Source organism: Cetorhinus maximus, chromosome 3, assembly GCF_964194155.1.
Source record: "Cetorhinus maximus chromosome 3, sCetMax3.hap1.1, whole genome shotgun sequence".
NCBI classification, from domain to species: domain Eukaryota; kingdom Metazoa; phylum Chordata; class Chondrichthyes; order Lamniformes; family Cetorhinidae; genus Cetorhinus; species Cetorhinus maximus.
In genome coordinates this window covers 150,105,017-150,130,277 of record NC_135881.1, presented here as the reverse complement: position 1 = coordinate 150,130,277, position 25,261 = coordinate 150,105,017, and positions in this window count along the sequence as shown.

The following is a 25,261-nucleotide window of genomic DNA, read 5'->3' as shown; positions in this document are numbered from 1 at the left end:
ATTCCCAGCACAGCCTCCTCCATGGTGGGAGGGGTGGGTGTGGGGAGCAGGAGGGGTTTGGTCAGCACATGCAGCTGTGCCTGCCCCCACCCTTGCTGGTTTGTTGTTGCTGCTATCTATTGTATGCCACCTTGTTTCCCCAAGAGGGGAAATGTGTCAGTCAGTGTGTTCCAACATATTTAAGTGATGTGCCTGGCACAGTTGAATTGTTGGAAGGATGTGCAAGCTGAGAGATGTGAGTGTGCAGCTTCCAGCAGTGCTCAGTGTGTGAAGGTGAGGTGAAGCGAATAAATGTAAGGTTTGTGACATGGTTAGTATAGACTGTTGATAGGCGAGTGAAGGGGCTCTGGTGGGTGAAGGAGTGTGTGAGGTTCGTGGTGCAGATGGCCGGGTTTGGCATGTATGGATGCATTCACTGACCTTGAACACTCGTGTGAGGCTGTTTATTTTCTTGCGACACTGCAACTTTCTCCTCGTTGCCAGAATGCTTAGTGTTGACCGCCACGGCCACCTGCCCCATTGTCTTCAATAACTTTCTGAAGGGTTTCCTGGCCCTCTGAAGGAAACAAACTCCCACCTCCCATCCACCTCCTGCACCAGTGAATTCTAAAAGCTTGGTGGCATGTTCTCTTGCCTGTTGTGCCATTTTAGGTCCTTCCTGAAGGTGTTTAATCTTGCCCATGCAGTTTCAGCTACTGCTACAGCTGGGATGCATCTCATCTTTAAGAGATTGTTTTAAGTGTGTAAGCCCTGCATGAACTGGAGCCCTCTGCTGAGGTCTGCAGCCACTCAGAAGCACTTCAGTACAGTGCTGCACTCCCCAATCATGGAAATGAGTACGCAACACAAAGTTTGCTTGTTCCTGCATCATTTCAATCAGGCGAGGGACAATGGTACATTGTGATTCCTGCACCCAAACTTGGGAGCTATCCAATCTAACTCCCATCCCTGTCCCTTTAAGTTTAGATTTCATTTTGGCAACTTGGAATTAACCCATCAAGGCAAAAACAGATGCATATTTGAATAATTTCATTAACAACTGCAGGAACTCACCAAGGCTCCTTAGACAGCATTTTCTAAACCTGTCACCGCTATCATCTAGAAGGACAAGGGCAGCAGATAGATGGGAACACCACCACTTGGAAGCTCCCCTCCAAGCCACTCACCATCCTGACTGGAATTATATCGCCGTTCCTTCACTGTTGCTGGGTCATAATCCTGGATCTCTGTCCCTAACAGCACTCTGGGTATACCTACACCACAGGGACCGCAGCGGTTCAAGAAGGCAGCTCATCACCACCTTCTCAAGGGCAGTTAAGGAGGGACAATAAATGCTGGCACATCCAGCGATGCCCATAACTCATGAATGAATAAAAAAGTTCACCCTTGGCACCCATCAGGATAAAGCAGAGATGCAGACCAGTATTTGTTGGAGTCTCTCAATGGTTTAATGGGTTATAGATTGCTTCCTGTGTCAATTTCTAAAATTTTAAAATCAGTGGAGGTTAATTTCTTGGGGCCGAATTTTGCCGTCGGCGAGCAGGGGGTGGGGCCCGCTCACCGACACGTAAAATGATGCTGGTTGATGTCGGGGGTTCCCCCCCGACGTCATCCCGCCCCATTTAAATTTTCAGGAAGGCGGGCCCACAGCAAAATCAGCTGGGCGCCCGCCAACCTGTCAATGGCCAATTGAGGCCATTGAGAGGATCATTTAAATAATTAAAGGACCTGCCCGTCCAACCTTAAGGTTGGTGGGTAGGCCAGGAGCCCCAGCAGCAACTAGAAAAAACATGAAACCTCACCCACTGTCGGGATGAGGTTTCATGTAGGGATTTAAAAAGTTTAATAAAGTTTTAGTGTAATTTATGAACATGTCCCATTTCATGTAACATTGTCACATGAGGGGGACATGTTAAGGATTTTTTTTTCTATTTTTAACGTTTTTAAAAGTGTCAGTGATCTCCCTGAGGCCGCACTTAGCCTCAGGGAGATGTGTGCTCTTTCGTGCGCATGGGTGAAATAGCGCACTCTCGCTTTTGTGGAATCCCCCCCCCTGCACAGGAAGCGCATAGAGCTTCCCGCCGGATGTCACGCTGGAGATTGAGTCGGGCCCACCCGCCCAGTAGGCAGAAAATTCTGCCCTTGATATTTACCGGGGACAGGAATGTTGCACAAAAACCCGGAATGTTCAGAGACATGGAGGCCCTCCCAATCTTAATGTAAGGGTTCATTTAAATAAAACTTTCCAGAGTCCTGCCTGACAACTGTCCAGATTCATGAAAGAATTCTAAGAGTAATGATATTCTATGATCCCATGTGAAGGCAGCTTCTAAGCTGTCTTGAGTGAATACTGAATGTCAAGTCAATGCGTTTGATTCTCTGATTGCTGCTTGATTGGGGCGTTTTGGGTTGAACTGTGACTTCTGGGTTTTGTGACTCCAAGCTGCGCAATGTTGTGCACCCACATGATGTGATCTTAACTCTATTTAAAGGAACAATGTAGCAACGGAATATGGAGGATCCAAGAGGCGTTTAGACAGGATGCACAAAGAGCAAGTGCAGCAGCTGGATTTAATGATACATCCTTGGAAATGCTACTGGGTACAGTCAGGGGGAGGAGGGGCATACTTTTCAATAGCAATGGGAGGAGGAAGCCTACCACTCTTGCCAAGAAGATGTAATCGGAGGAGACTGAGGAGGTAAGCAACAAGAGCATTGTGTCCCGATCTTGGATGTAGTTCAGAAAGCAATTTAATAACCTAACCGGGTCAGGTAAAATGAGTAAATTTGCTCAATTATCTTCAGAAAACACAGCTGTCTATGCATTTCATTACTTCCCCATTTATCTGTACACCATTGCCACTCACCCCAATCCATATACATCTGTCTCAGTCACCCTAAATGAATGCATTGTATCAAAGGGGTGATGATTCGACTTTTCTCTCACTCATTCACAGTTCTGTTTTTCTACACCTTTGAATTATAGAATGATACAGCACAAAAGGAGGCGATTCAGCCTGTTGTGGCTCTGATAGCTCTTTGAAAAAGCTATCCTGTTAATTCCACTCCTCTGCTTTTCCCCATGGCTCTGTAGATTTTTCACTTGAGGTATTTATCTAACCCTCTTTTGAATCCTTCTATTCAATCTACCAGTTCAGGCAGCACATTCCAGCTCACAACAACTTGCACTGTAAGAAAATGTCACCTCTGGCTCTTTTGACAATCACCTTAAACCTGTGTCATTTCGTTACCAAATCTTTTACCACTGGAATCAATTTCTAGTTACTTACTCTATTAATCCCATTCATCATTTTGAACACCTCTGTCAAATCTGCTCTTAACCTTCTCTGCTTTAAGGAGAAAAAAATAACAGCTTGTCCAGTCTCTTCACATAACTGAAGTCCCTCACCCCTGGTATTCTTTTAATAAATCCCATCTGCACCATCTCCAAGGCCTTGACATCCTTCCTAAAGTTTGATTGCCAGAGTTGAACACAGTATTCCAGCTGAGGCCCAAGTAGTGCTTTATAATAGATTAGCATAACTTCCTTGTTTTTGTACTCAAGTTCTCTACTAATAAGGCCAAGGATCCCTACTGCCTTTTTAACAGCCACCTTCAAAGATTTGTGTACATACATCCCAAAGTCTCTCTGTTCCTGCACCCTCTTTAAAATTGTACCATTTAGTTCATGTTGCTTCTCCTGATTGTTCATACCAAAATGTATTAATCCATTCTGACTATGTCCTCCTGAAGTCTGTTGCGATCCACCTCACTATTTACTACATTTCTGACCTTCGTATCATCTACAATCTTTCAAATTATATCCAAATCCAGGTCTTTAATATAGATCGAAAAGAGAGGTGATCCTAATACCAACCCCAGGGGAACACCACATTATGCCTCCCTCTGGTCTGAAAAACAACAATTCACCACCACTTTCTACTTCCTCCCCTCAGCAAATTTTGTATTCATTCTGTCACTGTCCCTTTAATCCCATGGGGTTTCATTTTGCTAAAATGTCCATTATATGGTATTTTGTGAAATGCCTTTTGAAAGTTCATACATTTAACATCAACCACGCTACTTCATCAAACCATACCATTTCTTCATCAAAAAACTCAATTAAGTTATCAAGCCCTGATTTATCTTTAACAAATTCATGCCGACTTTCATTCATTATCCCACAATATTCTAATTTGCAATTAATTTTACCCTTAGGTTATTATTTCTAAAAGTTTCCTAACCATCGATAGGCTGACTGACCTATAGTTGCTGGGTATATACTTCTCCCCTTTTTAAAAGGGGTATAACGTTGCAATCATCCAGTCCAAGGTATCACCCTCACATCCAAGCTAATGATGGCTAAACCTTCATAATTTCCACCCTTCTTTCATTCAGCAAACTAGGATGCATCCTATCCGAATTAGTTGACTTTCTACTCTGAGAACTGCCAATTGTTTAAATACATCGTCTTTACTTTTATCCTATCAAATATCGTTTACTGCTACAGTAGTGCCTCAGCCATGCCCTTTTCTTCCACAGGAAGTGGGGTGGGGAGGGACAGAGGGAGAGGCAGAGGGTGAGGAGTGTGACAGAGGGAGGTGGGATAGGGATGGGGAAAAAGAGAAGAGAGTGCAAAATACAGGGAAACTGGAGGGGACTGGAGGTGGCTCACCACAAATGGTGTAGCTCTCAAGTGCAGAGGGAATATAATTGAGATAAGTGGTGCATCTATATCCTTCTCAATCAGAGATGGAGTAACTAGGAAGTCGCAGAAACCTAGGGACAGAATTACAAATATCTGACACACATGCTGGCTTTATTTCAAAAATGACTGAACCAAGAGAAGACTGAGTATAGTGATTGTCAAATTATCCCTTTTGTCTTCTAGGGCCTTCAGACATACAGCAGGTGTTGCTGGAAATCTATGAGGATGATTCCTCAGAAGACCTCATTCTTTCTGAGGGTTCACGACTACAGGGCTTACAGTCATTCACTAGCACAGATACTCAAACTTTTGCGACTCCAGTTAGAGAGCTGGTTGGTTTTTCACCTGGTGATTGACAATTAAAAAGGGAACATGAGCACACATTGATGGAAGGTGCAACTGGGGAGAGTCTATGCCAGGGGGTGCAATCCTCTCTGAGCTCTGCCCACAGATATTACACTTCAGGTGTTATCATTGACAAGGAAAATGTTAGGGAGACAGTGACAACTTAGCCAGCTACTGACAGATGTGCAAGGGCAAACTCTGCACAGTGGGGAAGATGGAGGAGTCTAACTTGATCACTAGTTTGGTGACGCAAGTAATTGTGAGAACCTCTGGAGGTTCAAGCAAGGGTCTCAAATCAGCCCTGGCAGTCCATGACCACAGCCACGATGAATTTGCATGACAACATGTCTGCTACCTTAAAAAGGATGGCAGCTGGTTTATCCGTGACTTTACCACATGTCACTGATCTTCATCAAGCTAGTGTGCCCAGAGTGGGAGGAGTGATGTGGGGTTGGTCCAGGAAAGGAATGATGGTGAAAGGGGACATGGAAAAGGAATTCCCATTGCTAAGCCGTTCATCCTTCTTTAGTCAGTAGCTAATATGCTGCCCCATTTCCCATGTTGTATTTGCCCTTGCAAAGGTGCAGATGCAGCAGTCTTTGGTGGGGCCCTCAAGGACTCCAAAACCCAGAGGCATAGACATGTCCGTAAAGTAGTCATAAAGTCATAAAGCTCAGTAGTCAGGGCAGCGATCTAAGCAGCCTCTCTATCTCTGCTTAAGCTAGGCACCCTCGCCGGCAAATATTGAAGGATTCCTCCAAACCTATCCAGGTACCAGAAGCATCACCAACATCTGATGCCTTACTCAATATCACACTTGGTGGTTATATGGCTCTAGTTATATTGTTCTTGCACCTCATTGGTGGGGTTCCTCTTGGGTGTCATGAGCAAGTTTGAAATGGGTATCCATAGTCTCCTATGAGCCAGACCTTAAGTCTTCATCCTTGAAGAAAAGAAGATCTGGAATGATGGGTTGCTGCAGTTTGAAAGCATCATGACAGCTCCCAGAGAATCCAGCACACATCAGCATAAATGTCTTCTGGTGGTTATGCACCAACTGTACATTGATGGAATAATATCCCTTGTGAGTTATAAAAATTCCTGGTTACTGTGAAGGTGCTCAGATTACCACATGCATGCAAACAATGACATTCTGTATCTGTATGAAACCAGTTAGAGAAGTAAATGCAAGTGGCCATTCATTATGGCTGCTGACAGCACAGAGGAAGTTTACATAACTCCCAGCTATGGCAAACAATCCATCCATCCTTATGCATTTATGTGCAGAGGGCTTAAAAGCTCTTGGTTTGTCTCTGGTAATGCCCCAGAAGGAACCAGAGGCAAAAAAGTTGAGAGTGGTGCTCACTTTCACAACCATTAGCAATGTAAGGCCGTCAGGTCGAGCAGGCAGCAGGTCTTCTGCTAAGAGTCTACAAACTCTTGATGGACTGCTCTAGCAAGCGGTCAAGGAAGCTGAGCCTCTGAACATCCAGTTTCGTGGGTAGTGTTTCCTATAACCCTGCCTTCCCCCTGTGCCTCGCTCCTGCGTGCCTCATTCCTGTGTACCTCACTCTTGTCACCTCTCTCCTCTTGGTTCCACCACAAGCATACCATCACTTCTTTGGGTAGTGGTGGTCATCCTCCCCTGTTGTCATGTCAAAAACGTCCAAGGTACCTTCCACCCTGTTAAGTCTGTTCCAAAGTTCCCTAGTACCTGTATTAGAACTGTATTGGGAACAAGAACTCTATGCTAAACATTTGCAGAGAACTTACAACATGGCTGGGAGAACTGAGCCTTTTTAAATTCAGGCCATCTGAAGTTGATAGGCCCTTATGAAGTGAACCTACAACTCACTTCTGTTTTACTGGTCAGTAATCTGTGCTGAAGGTGTTAAATTCATAGGAAAGTTAAATTCCTGTAAAGTGGCCCTCATTTACATCCAATTATCACGTTGAATTATATCTTCATTGCTGACGAGTACACACTGACTTTAGCAAGGAGAATGGTGTGTACAGTATTGTGTATAACAGCAGACAGCCAAGAATGTGCTACATGGTGTAAACCAATGGCAGGGGTGAAGCACTTGTTTATATATTGTTGAGCTTTACTCCTGTGTGGTTTACAATGTCATCTGAAACCCTTAACTGGGTTATGAAAACTTTCAGATTATGTGGGATATTACAAACTCAACTACACAAATACAAACTATTTTCACCATTTCTGAATGTTATTCCATGGTATCCTCATTTCCTGAAATCTTTCAACATATAAACTATGGTTCCAATATTTTTACAACTGCTGCAAATGCAAGCCTTAATATTCCAACACTTCATTATAAAACATATGGTAGAATGGGGTACAGAGAACCAGCAGAATAACTAATTTACAAGAACGGCTTTGGTAACCTAGTTTTGACTCTATCGGTCAAGGATTCTGAGGGCCTCATCATTTAATAAAGAACTATGCACAGGCCTATACATCCATTTTAATGGCGAATATGTGCAGAATTGACCTATGATAACAGGATGCTCTGTGGTCTGTCCTCAGCATTCCACAATTGCCATGGTATTAACTTTGGGACCTATTATTTCCCCATGAGCCAAATTTTATGTTTGGGATGGGATCCCCATAGGCCTGGTGTAAAAGTTGTAGGCGAGCCCACTCCTGTTTAGTTGCCTTGTCCTGCAGCCAGTTAACAGTCGTCAAGCTGTTAATTGGCTTGAGGTAGGCCTTCCTCCCCATCAGGGAGAAAGTCCTGCCTCTTGAGAGCCAATCAGAAGGCTGGTAGCTCTCTTATCCCAGAGCTACCAGTGGCCATTGCTGGGACTGCATGCAATCCCCGAAGAAGCACAGAAACTGATGGAGCCCAGAGAAAGGTAAATCCAGGATGTTGATGGGGCTAGGCTAGCAGGGCGGAAGGCTGGGATGGAAAGGCCAGTGGAGGAGAGGAGATGCTGGAGAGTGGGCAATATCTTGTGGGGGGGGGGGACGGTCCTCCGATTGGCACAGTGGGCCCGCAAAGGAGGCACCTTGTCTGACTACCAGTTGCCAGTTTTCACTTGGTGGCTGGATACTTGGCCTGGCCGCCCTGCCATGGGAAAATTCTCAGTGGTAGCTCTTTTCGGTCTTTTTTCACCATCTGGTGGGATTCAAACCCAGGGTATCCAGAGCACTACCCTGGGTTTCTGGAACGCTAGTCCAGTGACAATACCTCTATGCCACCACCTCAACAAATTCTTAGTGGTGGCAGGATGAGGCCCTTAAGTGGCCAATAATTTGCCACTTAAGGACCTCATCTGGCTCATGTGCAAGTAAAGCGCCTGTAGCCTCCTCACTACTGATAAAATCACAACAGGGGCGGAGGGCCCAAGCAACTGCCATAGCACCCATTTTTTCAGCCTGCCATCCCGCCACTAGAGTGCCATAAAATTCCAGCCCATGTTGTTTTTCTTCTATTAATCTCTGCCTAAGAGTACATTCTTTCCATTTCAATCTTTTTGAAAGTGCGTAAGATTTGAGTGTCAGCTGTGAGTCTGTGGTAGCACTCTCACAACAAAAGGATGTGGAATGAAATTCCACCCCAGGGACTTGACCACATGATTTAGATTCAGCGTCAGTGCATTACTGAGGGAGTGCTACCTAGGCAGAATTACTGTCTTTCAGATGAGAAGTTAATCTAAGGCCCCACCCAATGCTCCCTATAAAATCTTGTTGTGTGTGGCCAGTTTTTCAATGCGTAGCACAGTTTTTTTTTTGCACAGCCATGCACCTGCGGGATTGATCCGAAACAAGCATGTAGCTTAGTGGGAACATTGGTCCCATTTACCCTTTGAGTTATAAATAAAGGATTGCTCAGCACTTTCAAAGAAGGACAGAGGCCTTCTGATGAACTGGCCAACATTTATCTCTCACCAAACGTCTAAAAATATACGATCTAGTCATTTATTTCATTGCTGTTTTGTGGGAGCTTGCTGAGCATTGGTTGCCACATTTCCTACATTACAACACTTCAAATTAATTTAATTAGCTGTAAAACACTTTGGGACATCATGAGATTGTGAAAGGTGCCATATAAATGCAAATCCTTTCTTTCCTTCTAGTGCTTTTCTTATATTGCATACTATAAACCCCAGTATTCTCCATTATATCCTTAGTATCCTACTGTTCCCTGTGATGTCTCTTCTTTAGCCTGCTGTTTCCCCTGACATTTCTCTATTCTACTGATCTCTATGGTGCACCTTCTCAACCAAATTGCTCCCCATAGTGCATATTTTCTATTATCACGAACTGAAATATGGTAAAGGTACAGAATCTACTGATAGATTGAAAACAGCTAATTTGTTATTTAAAGCAATTTTTCTTGACTGAACGGAAATACTTCACCAGTGTCAACTGAATCATACCTTCATTTGCCCAGCATTCCACAATATCCATGAGTATGATTTAAGATCCTGTGGAAAATGTCCTACTTTTATTATCCTTTGATTGGGATCACGATGATCAACTGTTGTCTTGAGATTTGGTCTTTGACTCTCAGTGTTCCTGAATAAGGGATGTAACTGTTGTTGGTTTGTGGCTTCCTCTTGGAAAACACTGTGACATTCTATCTTTGAAGTGCAAAAATAATACACATGAGTGTCTCAAGTACGCTCAGAAAATGTCATATCCACATGGAAAGAGATGTTAATGTCTGAATGGAAAAAAATCTAATCGCTGTTGGCTTCAGCCGAACCTCATTTATGCTGGTGCATTTGCGTTAGAAAGAAGGAAAAAAGTATGGTTGAATTCTTCAGCTCTGCCATCTGTCGTGAATAATAGTTTGTCTTGTCTCTAGTTTCTCAGCTTGGTTGCATGTGAAGTCATTGGAAGAGAAAAATGCAAATGTTTCATTAATTATTGCACCATTTAGAAGATATATTCACTGACCTGGGAATAATGGATTCTGGGAATATCCTGGCATGGAACACACAGTAGCACAAACTAGCTTGTCAGAGTTTCTGTCAGAAGGCTATGATAAATGGAAAGACTCTGGTGGCTTTACTGCTTATTTAGGCCCCTTGATTTTAACACAGCTGTGCACAAACCTAGCATTGATATGCTTGCTATTAAAACATAACTTAACCTGACAATGATCAGTCCAGAGGGTTTTTAGAAGAGAAGGCAAGATTGTTCTAGTTGGAACATTCAGCAGCCCTGGATGTCCTGAGATGCAAGCAAAAGCATTCAGCGCGGAAGGCTTTCCAGTACATTAGAAGCATATGGAAGGAGGTGAGTAGGCAAAGAATCATCCACTTTGGCACCAGCCAGTTCAGAAGACTCGCTAAATGGCTGACCAATATTTTCAGCAGCTATTGTTTCTTGTTCAGTTTGGAGTGAAGCTCTTCTGTACAATACATTAGTAAAATAGTTAATGTGTATTTATGAAGTCCTTGTGCACATTTATAAAGTTATTCATCCATTTTGGTTTCTAGTGTGGCAGTCAGATATAAACCCCATTGGCAAACAGGAGAAAACTCAAAAATGACTGTAATGTTTTTCCTCATAGATAGCTTTCAAAGTTTCCACCTTATTTAAAAACAGACAAAAGCAAGCCTTCATTCAGTAGTAGCTAACGTGAGACTTGCTTACTTTTGTTTCTAATATATATATACCAAATAATTCTCTCTGCTGAAAGGTTTAAATTAGAGATCTACCCATTAGGCATTAGACATACAAACTATAACCATTTGACATGTGATAGGCAAAATCTGCATGAGCATGTGAGGTGTATTAAGTAGAAAAGGGAGGAAAGTTTCTTTAATGGTACAACCACACTGGGTTAGAGAAAACAACACAATATTCTTTGAAACACATTTCTTAACTGCTGAACAACCAAGGTATTGACTTAATAATTCAGACCGTGTCTTCTGATTCATTTTTGAGACACATGGACACAAGAGTTGATGGACACTGCATCCCTTCAACAGGCATAAATGGGCACAAAAGCATTCACATATGGCAGACAGCATACATGCCCAAAATCTGCATCAGATGTGTGCCAACTGCCATATTGGTAAAAGCAATTGTCTCTTGACATTTAGTGACATTATCATCACTGAACGCCCCCCCACTATCAACATCCTGGGGTTACCATTGACCAGAAACTGAACTGGACTAGCCATATAAATACTGTGGCTACAAGAGCAGGTCAGAGGCTAGGAATTCTGCGGTGTGTAATTCACCTTCTGACTCCCCAAAGTCTGTTCACCATCTATAAGGCACAAGTCAGGAGTTTGATGGAATACTCTCCACTTGCCTGGATGAGGGCAGCTCCCACAACACTCAAGAAGCTTGACACCATCCAGGGCAAAGCAGTCCACTTGATTGATACCCTATTCACAAACATTCACTCCCTCCACCACCGACAAACAGTGGCAGTAGTGTGTACCAACAACAAGATGAACCGTAGGAACTCACCAAGGCTCCTTAGACAGCACCTTCCAAACCCATGACCGTTACCATCTAGAAGAACAAGGGCAACAGACACATGGGAACACCACCATCTGCAAGTACCCCTCCAAGCCACACATCACCCTGACTTGGGACTATATTGTCAGCCCTTCACTGTCACTGGGTCAAAATCCTGGAACTCCCTCCCTACACCACATGGACTGCAGCTGTTCATGAAGGCAGCTCAAAACCACCTTCTCAAGGGAAATTAGGGATGGGCAATAAATGCTGGCCTAGCCAACAACATCCCAAGAATGAATTAAAAAAAACAAAAAGAGGCTTCAAAAGCCTCCATCTGGAACAGGCGTCAGCCCACTTGCAAAAGCCCCTTTCCCAAAATTGGGATCCTTGGGCCAAGTGCATTGAAGAAAACATGGTTTACATGCAGAATGGCCAATGTTCCTTCAAGAAATTGATTGAGGCCTCCATCAAAAAATATAACTTTAGTAATGCTGAGAAAAGAGAGACATGTTGCCAGAGCTTTGTCATGCACTCATCAGGACAAATTCAAGAATGCCAAATTTCAAAGGGAACAACAATTTATACTACATGAGAAAAGGGGTGCTGATTGGTTGACAAGTTGGCTCCACATTGCCATGGCAAATGCACCAGGGAGCTATTGTCCCCCATGCTTTTGTTTATTCAAAGAAGATGCAATGTCTGGACATATTCTTTTTGCCTTCAGAGGACAGGTCCATGCAAATGAATATGTGTAGCTTCGAGCAAGTGTGAGTGAGCTACATTGTGAGTCCAACTAATAATCTTAAATTGGTTGTTAGTGTAATTCTTAGCACACTGGGGATTGTGCAGCAAATACTGCACAATTGCAGAATCACATCTAACCTTAGACATTATGTTCTGAGTTTTGCAAGCATGGGTTGGTTGAGTATGGTCAAGTACTCTGCATATTGCAAACAGCCAAAGGAACGTGCTGTTGATATGATCCACCAGTCATTGGGAAATACAGCCTAAATACCTGGCATCACATCGGCACTGAAATTCATACACCACTTTACTCATTTGTATGGTAGGCAGAACACCTTTTTGGCTTGATGTCAGTATCCTATTAGTGGAAAATACCATTAGTGTTGCTACTGCATAGTAGCAGCGTGAAATAGCTAGCTTCACCTGTTGTTCAAATTTTTGAGATACCTTACCCTTCCAGGTGTCATGCCCAGTAAAGGCAAAGTCATGTTCATAACTTTTAACACATAAACTGGACTCAGAATGGAGTATAGAGATAGAATCTGCATGTGGCGAGATATTGGGCAAGAGTGGCCTACAACCAGCTGGAGTAAAGGAGGTACAAGTCCTTTTTCTCCAGAAGATGAGGTCGCATACTTGTTCTGCTGCAGAGGATTAGATTATAAAGTCGCTGGACTAAGCTACAAAAGAAGGTTGATGGGTATACACACCAAAATGCTTTGTTCCAAAAAGCCTGCATTCAACATCAAGGGATATAGGGGAGACTGGAACCAACTTGTCACAGGGCTTTGTGCAGAGGTTGGAACACATCCTTTTCAGCATGGAATAGGTAGCCAATTCCATCAACACACTTGTGGAAGCAGCCATGATGCAGCATATAATGGCTGATCTATGCTTCCATTGCAGCATTAGCATCAGGCATCCAACATCTGAGTGATGCAGTGGGATCAGGAAGCTGCCATCTTGGCTCTGGCTCTGGATACCACTGTTCAAAGGTGCTCCATGGTGCCACAGCAGTCTAGAAAAGTGTTTTCTGCCCTGGGGGAGTGGCACTGGCTCCATGGAACATTCTCAGGGTGACAGAATTTATGCTCTCACTTCTGCCACTCTGCCAGAGCCCCTGCTGCTGCCTGCCAGCCAATAAACCAGTCCAGACTGCTGCTGCCCACGTTAGCTAGTGCAGTTTGAAGGCTGGCCCTCTAGGCCCAGAGATGCTTGAGGTCCTTTCACAAGGCCCTTCGCAGTCTCCCCCAGTGAAAGCCATTAGTCTTCTAACAGCCATGCTGCATTTACTGTGTAGGAGCACGAGGCCTGTCAAAGGCACCCAATTCAGGCACCACGAGAATGTACATGGACAATTTTAGTTTAGAATGGAATATAGCATAATTTAATTTATAAATTTGGTTTGGAATATTTACTTTGTGAGGTTGGCTTTTGTTTTTCCATAGTGGGAAAGAGGACAATGCAATGGTCAGTGACAGTGGGAAGTAAAGGAGTGTGGGATTGTTAGTATATGGGGAATTCAGGTTAAGATTATTGGTATCACTTTTGCGTGAGTTGTTCACATACAGCCTGGACAGAAATGGCCTGTCTAGTTTGCAGCCTGCCTGCCTCCTTCGCCTCCTTCTACTGTCTCTTTCTCCCCATGCTCTGGTTCCTCAGTTTCTCACCTGATGAGATGGTGGCATCTGTTCCCTTACGATGGCCAGGTTGTGCAGCGCACCACAGCAAATCTTGGGGCATGCTAAGCCAAGTATTCCTGGTCTAATGCAGAGCAGGCTGGGCAGCAGAATCACTGATTCAGGATGTTAATGATCAACTGAATGGGATTTCTTGTGGCACCATGACTCAAGTTCTTTGCATCCTGCGCATGTGTGCACTGGTTAGAAACTGGGGTCATAAGCCATGTTGTCAGTAGGTAGCCCTTGTCACACTTTGGTTTGTAATGGTGACTGAAAAAAAATTGGCAGAGACTCCATAGAGCAAGTGAACGGCTTCCAGGATACCAGGCATTGACTTCCATGATGTGCTGTCTGTGATCACACAGCAGCTGCATGTTGAAGTAGTGGAAACTCATTTGGTTTACATACATGGCAGACTTGACATAAGGTGCACGTAAAGCAGTGCGCATGCAGTCCATGGCACCCTGAACCATGTTATGCCTTGTGTCCACTCTGCCTGTTTCTCTCTAGCCAGGCAGAATAAAATGATGTTGTCTCTCAGCTTTTAAAATGTATTCTTTCACAGGATGTGAGTGTCGATGGCTAGGCCAGCGTTCATTGTCCATCCCTAATTTCCCTTGACAAGATGGTGGTGAGACGTCTTCTTGGGCTGCTGCAGTCCACGTGGTGCAGGTACACTCTCATTGCATTGAGAACCTCAGTGGCCTCCCTTACTTTCACAGCCCCTGGCAATGTGGTCCTTTCCTTTCTCTGAAATTGGAGTGGCTTCAGCCATTGGCTGATTTCAGGTGTGACCTCCTTAGTGAAGCACAGACATCTTGAGAATTGGTCACGGCTGAGGTTTAGGTCAGAGAATTGCTCCTTTAACACCCTGGCTAGAAATGTCCCCCTGCTGAGATCCCTTCTCCCACCCCCTCCCTTTTCTAGCAGCTTATCCTACTCTTCCTGGCCTCTGCTCATTCTCCCAGTCATGCCCAATGCCAAGAGGAAAACTGACTAATCCACCCCTACGCGGAAAAGCTGGTTTGTGCAGAATCCATGAAGTTGGCAGAAAAGTCCTTCAGCACTTGCCAGATCACAGCACTCCCAATAGACTTTGAAATTTTTAGTAACAATGGAAAGCACCCAAAACTTGTGGTATTGCAGCAAGAGCTGGAAGAAATAAACCAAAAATTAATCTAAGTAGTTGATGGCCACTTTAAATGGAGCAGGTAGGAGGTCCTTCATGCCAAAGAACAGGTGTGCAGCTGTGATAGATTAAGAGTGGGCATAGGCTGGAGTGTGGAGCTTTGAAAGGACACCCCTGTGTTGAATTAGCGTTCCACGCTGCTAGTGTCATGACATGTATGCCCCTCATGCTACTGACGGATGTCACTGAAGGAAAGGAACCACCAGAGAATATTACCATCCTCCAGAAAGCCTTTTTAACAAGTTTTAGCCAGATTAGAACAACCGGATATTATAAGGATCCAGGCAGCTCTCCTCAACAATGTACCTCTCAGCAGAAGAGTGTACGGAGATGGGTTTTCAAGTTTCGATGCAGAAGACTATATGAGACAAAATGTTTTCTAAATACATAAGATTTTATTAAAGAATTGAAAGTGCAATTCACTTTTGATGGTAATTCAATTGCAACATTGACAGCTCCGGGAAAAGTAAGTAAAATCTTGCTTCTAATAGAGAATCCAAGTCTTATTAATGTTATGGAGGGATATTTAAGATATCCATCAATATTTAAAGTAGTATTTACCTTAAATTGCCAAGTAGGAAACTACCAAGTCTAGCAAGATATCTCCACCCCAATTAAGGGGAGAACTATCATCACTACATAGCAACATACCTTTACCCGAGAGCTAAGCAAGCAAGAAGCATTTTAAGCACTCATGCTGGACACCATTTTTTGTTTTTCATCAGCATCCTTCAATCAAACAGGAGACAGAGAGGTGCAGACAGTAGACACTTCCTTGCAACATCCAGTTTCCAGGGCCTGAATTTTTCGTCCTGTGGGCGGGCCCGTGCCTGACCCAATCAGGAGTAAAATAACGCGCGATGACGATGGGAGGAGTGTCCCGAAGTCATCGCACACTCACACGATATTTTGGTCAGCGGATGCATGTGAGAGTCGGCAGCATGCCCGCCAACAATTAAGAGGCCTATTAAGGACCTCAAACAAGCAATTAAGTAGAATTTTATTGCCCGTCCAACCTTACAGTTGGCAGACAGGCGAATAGGCCAGGCAGCCTTTGAATTTTTACAAAACCTTGTCCACGGGCAGGGTGAGGTTTCCAACAGTAAATTTAAAAATCACAGCATTTGGTGTACATTGCATCAGAAGCCCCCAAACAAGGGGTGTTACTGAGTCCAATTTCATCCCCATGGTACTTGAAACTGTATATTTCATTGTATATGATTTGTGAGAGAGTTTTTTCTCGGGGCAGATGGTGTAGGCAATGGGCTTTGAAGGGGGAAAGGGAATGTGAGTGCTGAGGGACACAAGATAAGGCCTAGTCTATTAGGATGTGAATACTGAGGTCATGTGAAATGGCAAGATTTAGGTGATGGATATGAATATGGGTATAGATCATATTGCACAAAATATGCAAGTGTATTCACCACCCTTTACATTTCAAAATATTCAAACTAGGCATTAAATATACAGTTTTACACCAGAGCCCAAAATAATGCCACAAAATATTAATGCGCAAACTCTCAAAATATTTGTTTGAAATTTCTTCCTCCCTGCTAAGCTGCAGTGAGCCTCGGCTAAAATAATGAAAAAAAGAGTTTCAGATGAACTCATTAAGGAACTGAAAATCCATAGCAGCAGTACCCAGATGTGAGTGCCGACCATGCTTGCTGGGAAACTTCTGTTGTTGACCGTGGTAGGCATCCTGTAGTCAGGGAAGGTTTCTTCATCTTCATTCCAAGTTGAGTGTGTGACTTCAATGGACAAAACGTTAAAAAGTTCATAAACATGCCTAGGCATAATTGTGTGTTCTAGGACAACAACATCCTATGGCGTATCCTCTAACACATGGCACTTCTGAAAAAAATAGGAACTGACCTTTACATCACCTCGACAAGGCACTGATAAATTGTAAAATTCTACAGTCTAGCAATAGATAACCTTAAGGATGACCCTAAACAACCTGTTAACTGAATCCTGAGGTAGGAGTTTCCCTTCGTCGGGTGGGCATGGAGGGGGGCCTGGGAACGGCCGTGAAACAGACCGCCACCCGCGATCAGGCTCTGGCCGAGTTTTCACAATTAATTTCCAGCCAGTGTGAAATGCGCACTGAGAGCCTTAGCGCTGCCAGGTGGGGGCGGGAGGAGTGCAAGCGCTGAAGTTTGCGCATGCACGGAGGTGCACTCACTGAAAGCTCCCTGAAGCACAGAGTTGCCTCATAGAGCTGAAGGTTTTTAAAATAAAAAATAAAGATTCTACAAATAATATAAACATGTCCTCACATGTGACTCAGTCACATGAAGAGGGTCATGTTAAAAATGATTTTTTTAAAAATTATTTTTTAAATTTACTGTTGGAAGCCTCACCCTGTCCGTGGATGAGGTTTTGCAAAAATTCAAAGGCTGCGTGGCCTATTCGCCCATCTGCCAACAGATAGACGGGCAATAAAATTCTTCTTAATTGCTTGTTTGAGGGCCTTAATAGGCCTCTTAATTGTTGGCGGGCATGCTGCCATCTTTCGGGCGCCCACTGATCGAAGTATCGTGTGAGTGTGCGATGATGTCGGGACACTCGTCCCATCGTCATTGCGCATTATTTTACTCACGATCAGGTCAGGCACACGCCCGCCCACAGGACGAAAAATTCAGGCCCTGGAAACTGGATGTTGCAAGGAAGTGTCTACTGTCTGCACCTCTCCGTCTCCTGTTTGATTGAAAGATGCTGATAAAAAACAAAAAATGGTGTCCAGCATGAGTGCTTAAAATGCTTCTTGCTTGCTTAGCTCTCGGGTAAAGGTATGTTGCTATAGTGTAGTGATGATAGTTCTCCCCTTAATTGGGTTAGAGATATCTTGCTAGACTTGGTAGTTTCCTACTTGGCAATTTAAGGTAAATACTACTTTAAATATTGATGGATATCTTAAATATCCCTCCATAACATTAATAAGACTTGGATTCTCTATTAGAAGCAAGATTTTACTTACTTTTCCCGGAGCTGTCAATGTTGCAATTGAATTACCATCAAAAGTGAATTGCACTTTCAATTCTTTAATAAAATCTTATGTATTTAGAAAACATTTTGTCTCATATAGTCTTCTGCATCGAAACTTGAAAACCCATCTCCGTACACTCTTCTGCTGAGAGGTACATTGTTGAGGAGAGCTGCCTGGATCCTTATAATATCCGGTTGTTCTAATCTGGCTAAAACTTGTTAAAAAGGCTTTCTGGAGGATGGTAATATTCTCTGGTGGTTCCTTTCCTTCAGTGAGAGTTATATCAGTTCTTCAAACCCATTTAAGTGTCTGTGAGGCCTGTCTTCTCACCTTTAAGTGAGAGTGATCATTGAAGGAGTACTTCTGATCTGTAATTGTCCCAAAAAGGGGCTAGGATTATAATCCAGTTCAACTGGTGCACAATGTGGGGCTTGAGTTAGTATGGAAACCTATACTTACATTGATATCTAAAGTGCATCCTTTAGAGTACTAAGTATAGAAGGAGTGTTTTACTGATAGTGGTACTAAGACCCAGATTTAAGTACCTAGAGACAACAAGCCCTTGATCAGGCCTTGTAGAACTTAAATCAGAACTCCCCTGATTTCGCATTGAGGTTTAGAAATTTCTTATAAAGTTCAGTTCAAATCCTAACCAAAGTTAAGTCCTGACAAAATGACAAACGCCATTGGACTTGTTCAAGTCTTTCTATTAGGAAACTCAAACAATTGCTTTACTAGAGCAGATAACCCTATTCCAATCTGTGAGATGTATTTGAGATAGAAGGTTTTGATGCCGATGGAGTCATTAGAGCTCATGGCACTCTTAAAGCTAATCTACAGGACAAGGGTATACAAAATCCTGAATTTTGCTAGACCTTTTACACCAACCTTTGCCGAGCTCTCAGCACCCCTATATGCTAGAGTGGGTGAGGCAGCAGAAAGACCAGTCATTTTTTCACCAGGGCCAGAAATTTCCCCCCATCGGGGGGATTGTGTCGGGGTGGGCGGGGGCGGGCAGGGGTGGGGGCCGGGGCGGGGGCCAGCGCGAACCCGATCGGCGCCCCTCATCGGGGACACGGCGTCATTTTACGTGGGTGGGCCTTAATTGTGATACTCGCCCGGAAGCGCTGAGCGCTCCCTGTGCAGGCAGGGAGGGATTCCCTGAGAGGTTCCCTGTGCCCTTTTGCACATGTGTGCGAAAGAGCGCAGTGATCTCCCCGAGGCACGGAGGTGCCTCAGGGAGATTTGTTTCAGTGCTTAAGTTTTAAATAAAGGTTTTTAACACTTTTAAAACATGTCCCCTCATGTGACACTATCACATGAGCTGGGACATGTCAAAGAATAAATGTATAAATTTTTATTAGATTTTAAAACACTTCGTGAAACCTCATCCCGCCCGTGGATGAAGTTTCATGAAAAATGTGAAGGCCACCTGAGCTCTTAGCCTGCCCACCAACCTTAAGGTTGGACGGGCAGCTCATTAAATTGAATTAATTAGGTTTTAAACGGTCTTAAGAGGCCTTTGACAGTTCGGCGGCTGCGTGCCCGCCAAACTGAAAATCTAAATGACGTGCGGTGACACCAGAACAACCGCTCAATGTCACTGTGCGTCATTTTACGCATCGGCAAGCAGGCCCCACCCCCACTCCCACTCGCCGACGGGAAAATTCTTCCCCAAATGATTACTCAAAGCTGCAGTAAGTCTGCTGTAAGGTACAGAAGGGCATAGATCTAGAACAAAGGGGCTTACAAGCTCCCTTCAATATTCCCATCAGGAAGTCACCTAAAGTGGCTTTTGCTGTTTTTTACAATGAAAATTGTATTACGCCTGTTCAGTTCCATTCATATAATTTTTGCAATGTTGAGAGAAGGTACATTAAGAAAGAAAATGTCATGACTATGGTAGTTCAATGCCTCATTAAGGCATGATCCGTTCAAGGAGAACACCTCATTACCATCAATACTCAGAAAGCAGATTTGAGACCAGTACTGAGGATGGCCTCTGAAGGTAAAATAGCTACACAGATCCAATATGATAAATGGACATCATTCCTGAGTGATCCTATACTCATTTTTAAATTGCTATCCTCAGACATAGACTTAGAGCATCTCTCCATCATGGAGGATGATGATGCAGAGGAAGGAATTAAACAAGTGCTTCTGAGGCCACTTACAGATACCCATCAGGTCATTTACTGTGATGACTAAAAAATGGACATCACAACAATCCTCAGCTGCGACGGGCATAGCAGTAGGGACTTTTTGGGACTCCTATTCTTTTTATCCAGAAGAATTACTATCCATACCGCTTGGCCATAAGACAGCACAGTATGCTGAAGCAGTAGCACTATGGTATGCTTTAGAAAAGGCAGACTATTAAACCCACATTGACCTGTACTGATAGCAAGGATTGTAAAAGAGGATTCAACCCCAGAGCTTGATGTTCTGGGAACAAACATGCTTTACTAATCATAATGGTAAACCCATTAAACATAAGTCTTGGAGGAAGATATTCTTAGTCAAATTATTCATGTAAACAGGCATACCACTGGTAAAATATACTCAAAGGGCAACAGTCTTGCAAATAAACAGTTGATATGTTTTATAAAGAACCTTTTGAAACAAAGTGAAGTGTATTTAACAAAGGAAGTCTCAAACATGTCACCTTTGTATTTTTTTATTTGGTTCAGATACGTTTATTGAAAGCCATTATATTTTTCAATGACCCCCAAATGGATGCTTCACCTCCATTTTTGTGGGGTTGGGACAGGCAAGAGAGCTCCTTCAGGCTCCACAAATTCAGCCTGATATCTTGCTGACCTGGCTCCTCTTTTCCTTCACAGGTGAGGCCCACCACCTCCTCCTGACCCTGCCTCCCTCCCCAGCCCCACTACTATCACCGCTGCAGGAACTGAATTCTCTCAGGACCAGAAGCTCTGATATAAATGAGATCTGTTCTGCAAAATGGACTTGGCCTCCTGACAGGGTTCGCAGACATATGTTCTAATAGCTGACCATCAAGATAGTGCTCTGAGGGAAAAATCTATGCTAAGGCTGGGATTTTTCAGGACACAAAGGGGAAGGGGAAGCAGGACTGGAAACAGGATGGCCCTCCCACTCCGAATCCCATGCAATGGTGTAATCTCACTGACCACTCAGTGGCCAGAGGCGGGGACTGAGGCAGTGGCCATATTGGCATGATGTGGAAGGTGGTAAAGACAGCATTTTTAAAGGGCTACCAATACCTAAGCCCTGATTTGAATGGTCTTTGCCTCAGTGATACCCCACCCCGTAACGATTCTGAGAAGACTAAGGCCTGCCACAATCCAGGAGCCTTCAACTGCCCCAATTTACAGGAGCCATTGCACCCCTTCCCCCACCCTAACATCCAAGAACCATTGCTCTCTCCCCCAGCTGTCTGAGCATCCAGGAAGTCTCAGAACTCCCCAACATGCAGGAGTTTTTGACCCTCTCCCACCAACATCTCAGAACCATCGAATGCATCCCACAGCATCCAACAGCCTTTGACATCCTCACAGCCCAGCCTTCAGGATCCTTCAATCCCCTCCCACCACAGCCTCCGGAAGTCTTCAACTCTTCCCACCACCTCCCCACCAACATCCAGGAGTCATCAACCAACCCCTCCCCAACATCTTCACAAGAAAACTGCAGCAGAAAACTGCTTGACAGCATGGCAGAAGCTAGAGCTTGGGTGACCCCATGGATCAGTGACAACTCCCTGCATGTTCACCTTCCGGCTACTCGGACAAGGTGGGATGTCCTCTTCCCCAGGGAGAGAAGGAGGAGACCTCCCCACCTAAACGTGCATGGATGGGGGTCAGAGGTGTTCAGCAGTCGTAGGTCATCCAGAGAACTTGGCTGCAGTGCCACAAGCCAGTGAAAGACCTTCTTCACTCTGCGAGGGCGGGTACCGCATCTCAGTTCTCTTTAGGGATTAGTAAAGTGTGAGAGTGAGAATGTTGGGGAGGGAGAGCCCACCATGCCAGTGGCAATGGGTGGAGGCTACAGCATCTCCTTGGAAAATAATGGCTGCAGCTCTGTCAGGGGACACGAGCCTGGCACTGTTGTCCCTTGCAAGGTCATTCCAAAGTAGCCCAGTGCCACATGCATTCTATCGGATGCAGAAAGTGCAGCAAGCGTGCAAAGCAAATAAGCACTGTGTTTGCTCTAGTACAGATACTAACATTATTGTTCTGTGTTCCCACAGGAGAGGAACATCCAGAACACCTGAGAGAGGACCCAAGTCGGTAGTGGAGTCCCGATCATTGTCATCCTGGCTCCCATGGACTCTGGAACCGGCAGGGTACCAGGATGGCCACTCCATCACAGATAGTGAGGCCAGAGCACAATCACAGGAGGATGAGTCATCTCACCACCGGACATGAGGGAAGCTTTAGACGAACATGAGGGATGGTGTTGATGTGTCCTCCAACCTGTAGACATTGATGTGCGATGCAGCAACTCTGTGTGCTCCTGTCTGGAGGGGTGACTGGGCCTGATTGTTTTGTCTCATGCAGGTCAATCATAAGAACAAAGAGCATTCCCTTTTCAGGGGACATTCTTCTGTCTCTGAGGAAGAGGAGGAAGGGACCTCAGAGGGTACATCGTCACATAATTTCCTCGCAACGTCCTCCAGCTCAGATACTTTCACTTCGGTGGATATGTGCTCGCGAGTAGATTCGGGCTTAAAACCTGAATGAACACGACAAACATGCCTAACCAGCTGTTGGGGGCCATGATGGTTGGGGCCGCTGATATTGGGAGGAGGATAGGAGGCCAGGCTCATGCTGAATCTCAGGTTGATGATGCGGCATTTGAGTCATCCATAAGATGGTAGATGCTATTGTCCAACCTTTGAAGATCTGGTGGAGATTTCTGAGGGTATCTCTACCCTGGTTCGAACAGTGGAGGACTTCATCCAGGCCACAAGTGCTGTGATCTCTTTCTTGTCTACGCACATGGCCTCCTCAATCAAGAGATCTGCGACTCTCATAGACATCCAGATCCAAAACACCAGTTGCTGAAGGCGCCCAGCTCACCCGCTGGCACCTTTATGGCCACATGAGTGCAATCTATGGCTCCCTGGATGTAGGAGAAGCCAGCAACTGCAGCAAAGACTCTGGCTCAATCAGCCTGGCTGGCATCATAGGTCCAGAAATGAATGAAGTTCATCATCCGTCTGAACAGAGCATCAGTGACCAGTTTAACGCAGCTGTGGGCAGCAGATTGGGAAACATCACATAGATCTCCCACTGACCCTTGCATGGAACGGTAAGAAAGTTCATGGCCACTGTCACTTTAAGAGCCAATGGTATAGGGTGGCTACCAACACAGTTTGAGGCGATCTCTGGGCCAATCATGTGGCAAATGGAGGTCACAGTCTCCTAGAGAAATGTACCCTCCTTCGACACTGGACCTCCGACATGTACAGGTAGCTGGAGCGCTGTCTGTAGACTCTGGTTATAGGGTAACGATGTCTTCTACAGACCCTTCTGCCTTGCACTTCCTGCTGGCCCTGAACCCCATGTGGCTGCGCCTCTCTTCCCACAGATCACTCTCTGGGATGCTGCCTGCGGACTCCAGCCCTCCTCTTCTTTCTGGCCTTGTCCGCCTCAGAGAAAGAGGTCCAACCAGTGGAGTAGACAATCCCCATTTCCTGGAGTACAGATGACACAGGATAATGCCCTGAAGGATGAACTCGGCAGAAAGCATTTAAGAAAGATTGTAAGACAAAGAGTCCTCCAGAAAACACAGAAAATGCAAATAAATGTCAGAAAAGCACCGACAACCAACTCTCACCTAGACTCCTACCTTTTCACATAGCCACAGCTCTGGTCAACTTTTATCCCGCCCTGGATTGAGCTTCACTTAAAAACGGATGGCCAGCTGGTCATGTGACCCTTGCACTGACCGCAAAATTGCACAGGCCACGTAAAGTTTCAATTAATTGCCTTTTTAATGGGCTTAACTGCCTGTTTAATTGTGAGCGCTTCTGACACTCGCGTGTGCTCACCGACCGTAATATGGTGCGATGACGTTGGGACGCATGCCTGATGTTTTCTCACGCAATTTCACACCTGATCAGGTTGGCTGTGCGTCCAACCCTGCAATGTAAAATTCTGGCCTATATTTCAGAAACTTGCCAACAGTCCATACCTTGATACAAAGGTGAATTTTGCCGCTAGCTGATAATGTTTCTATGCTACTTCTAAATCATTGATACCAGTTTGTGTATCATTAAAAACTTTGGTTCTTAAACAGGTCAAAGAATTGGTTAGTCAAACAGAACTTTTCAGCTGGTCGAACGTCTTTTGTCAGCAAGTTCATGAAAAAGTCATTAGTTGTTTCTCCCTCGTCTTGCATTGACAGATAGTATCATGTCATAAATATAGCCAGTTGTCTCGCAGGATATTAATCTACCCAGGTATCAGCCATTTCCTGTCTTGGGCCATATGTTTCCGTTATTTATGTCAAGAAAATCACATTTACACAGCCACTGTTGCTTGTTTACAAAGTTTAGTCCCTCTGATACAATCCCTCTTGTGTTACATGCTTTTAGTCCATTGATAATACATGAGCTTCTACAATTTCTGAACAGATAAAATGCTGTTGTACGCAGGAAAGAACTGATGCAGGAAAGAAATAACAGTACCATCTGCAAACAAACTTGATCTCAAATAATGGCTGCTATGCAAACATTCCCTCTCTTAGTTGACATTTCAACATACATATGTGATTGTATATCTGGTTTGTGATTGTATATATAGTGTGTGACTGTATGTAGAATGTCATTGTATATATATAGTTTGTAATGGTATATGTAGTGTATCATTATATACATACAAATATTGTTACAAATGTGAATGATCCGTTTATGGATCTCTTGCTTCCCACCATTCCCCCCAACCCACCCCTTTCCCTCATACCGATCTTTACCATCTAATTTCATGCTTTCAGACATCCAAGAAGTGACATCTGTTCAGCCACAGCAGGCCAAGGAGCAAGCGAGAGAGAGAGAGAGAGAGAGGCACTAACCAGGCTGGGGTGAAGGATTTTTTATGTGCCAGCTCACCAGATAGTGAGGTTGCAGACAGGTTCTGGTGCAGAAGACTCAGATGAGGACCCCAATGGG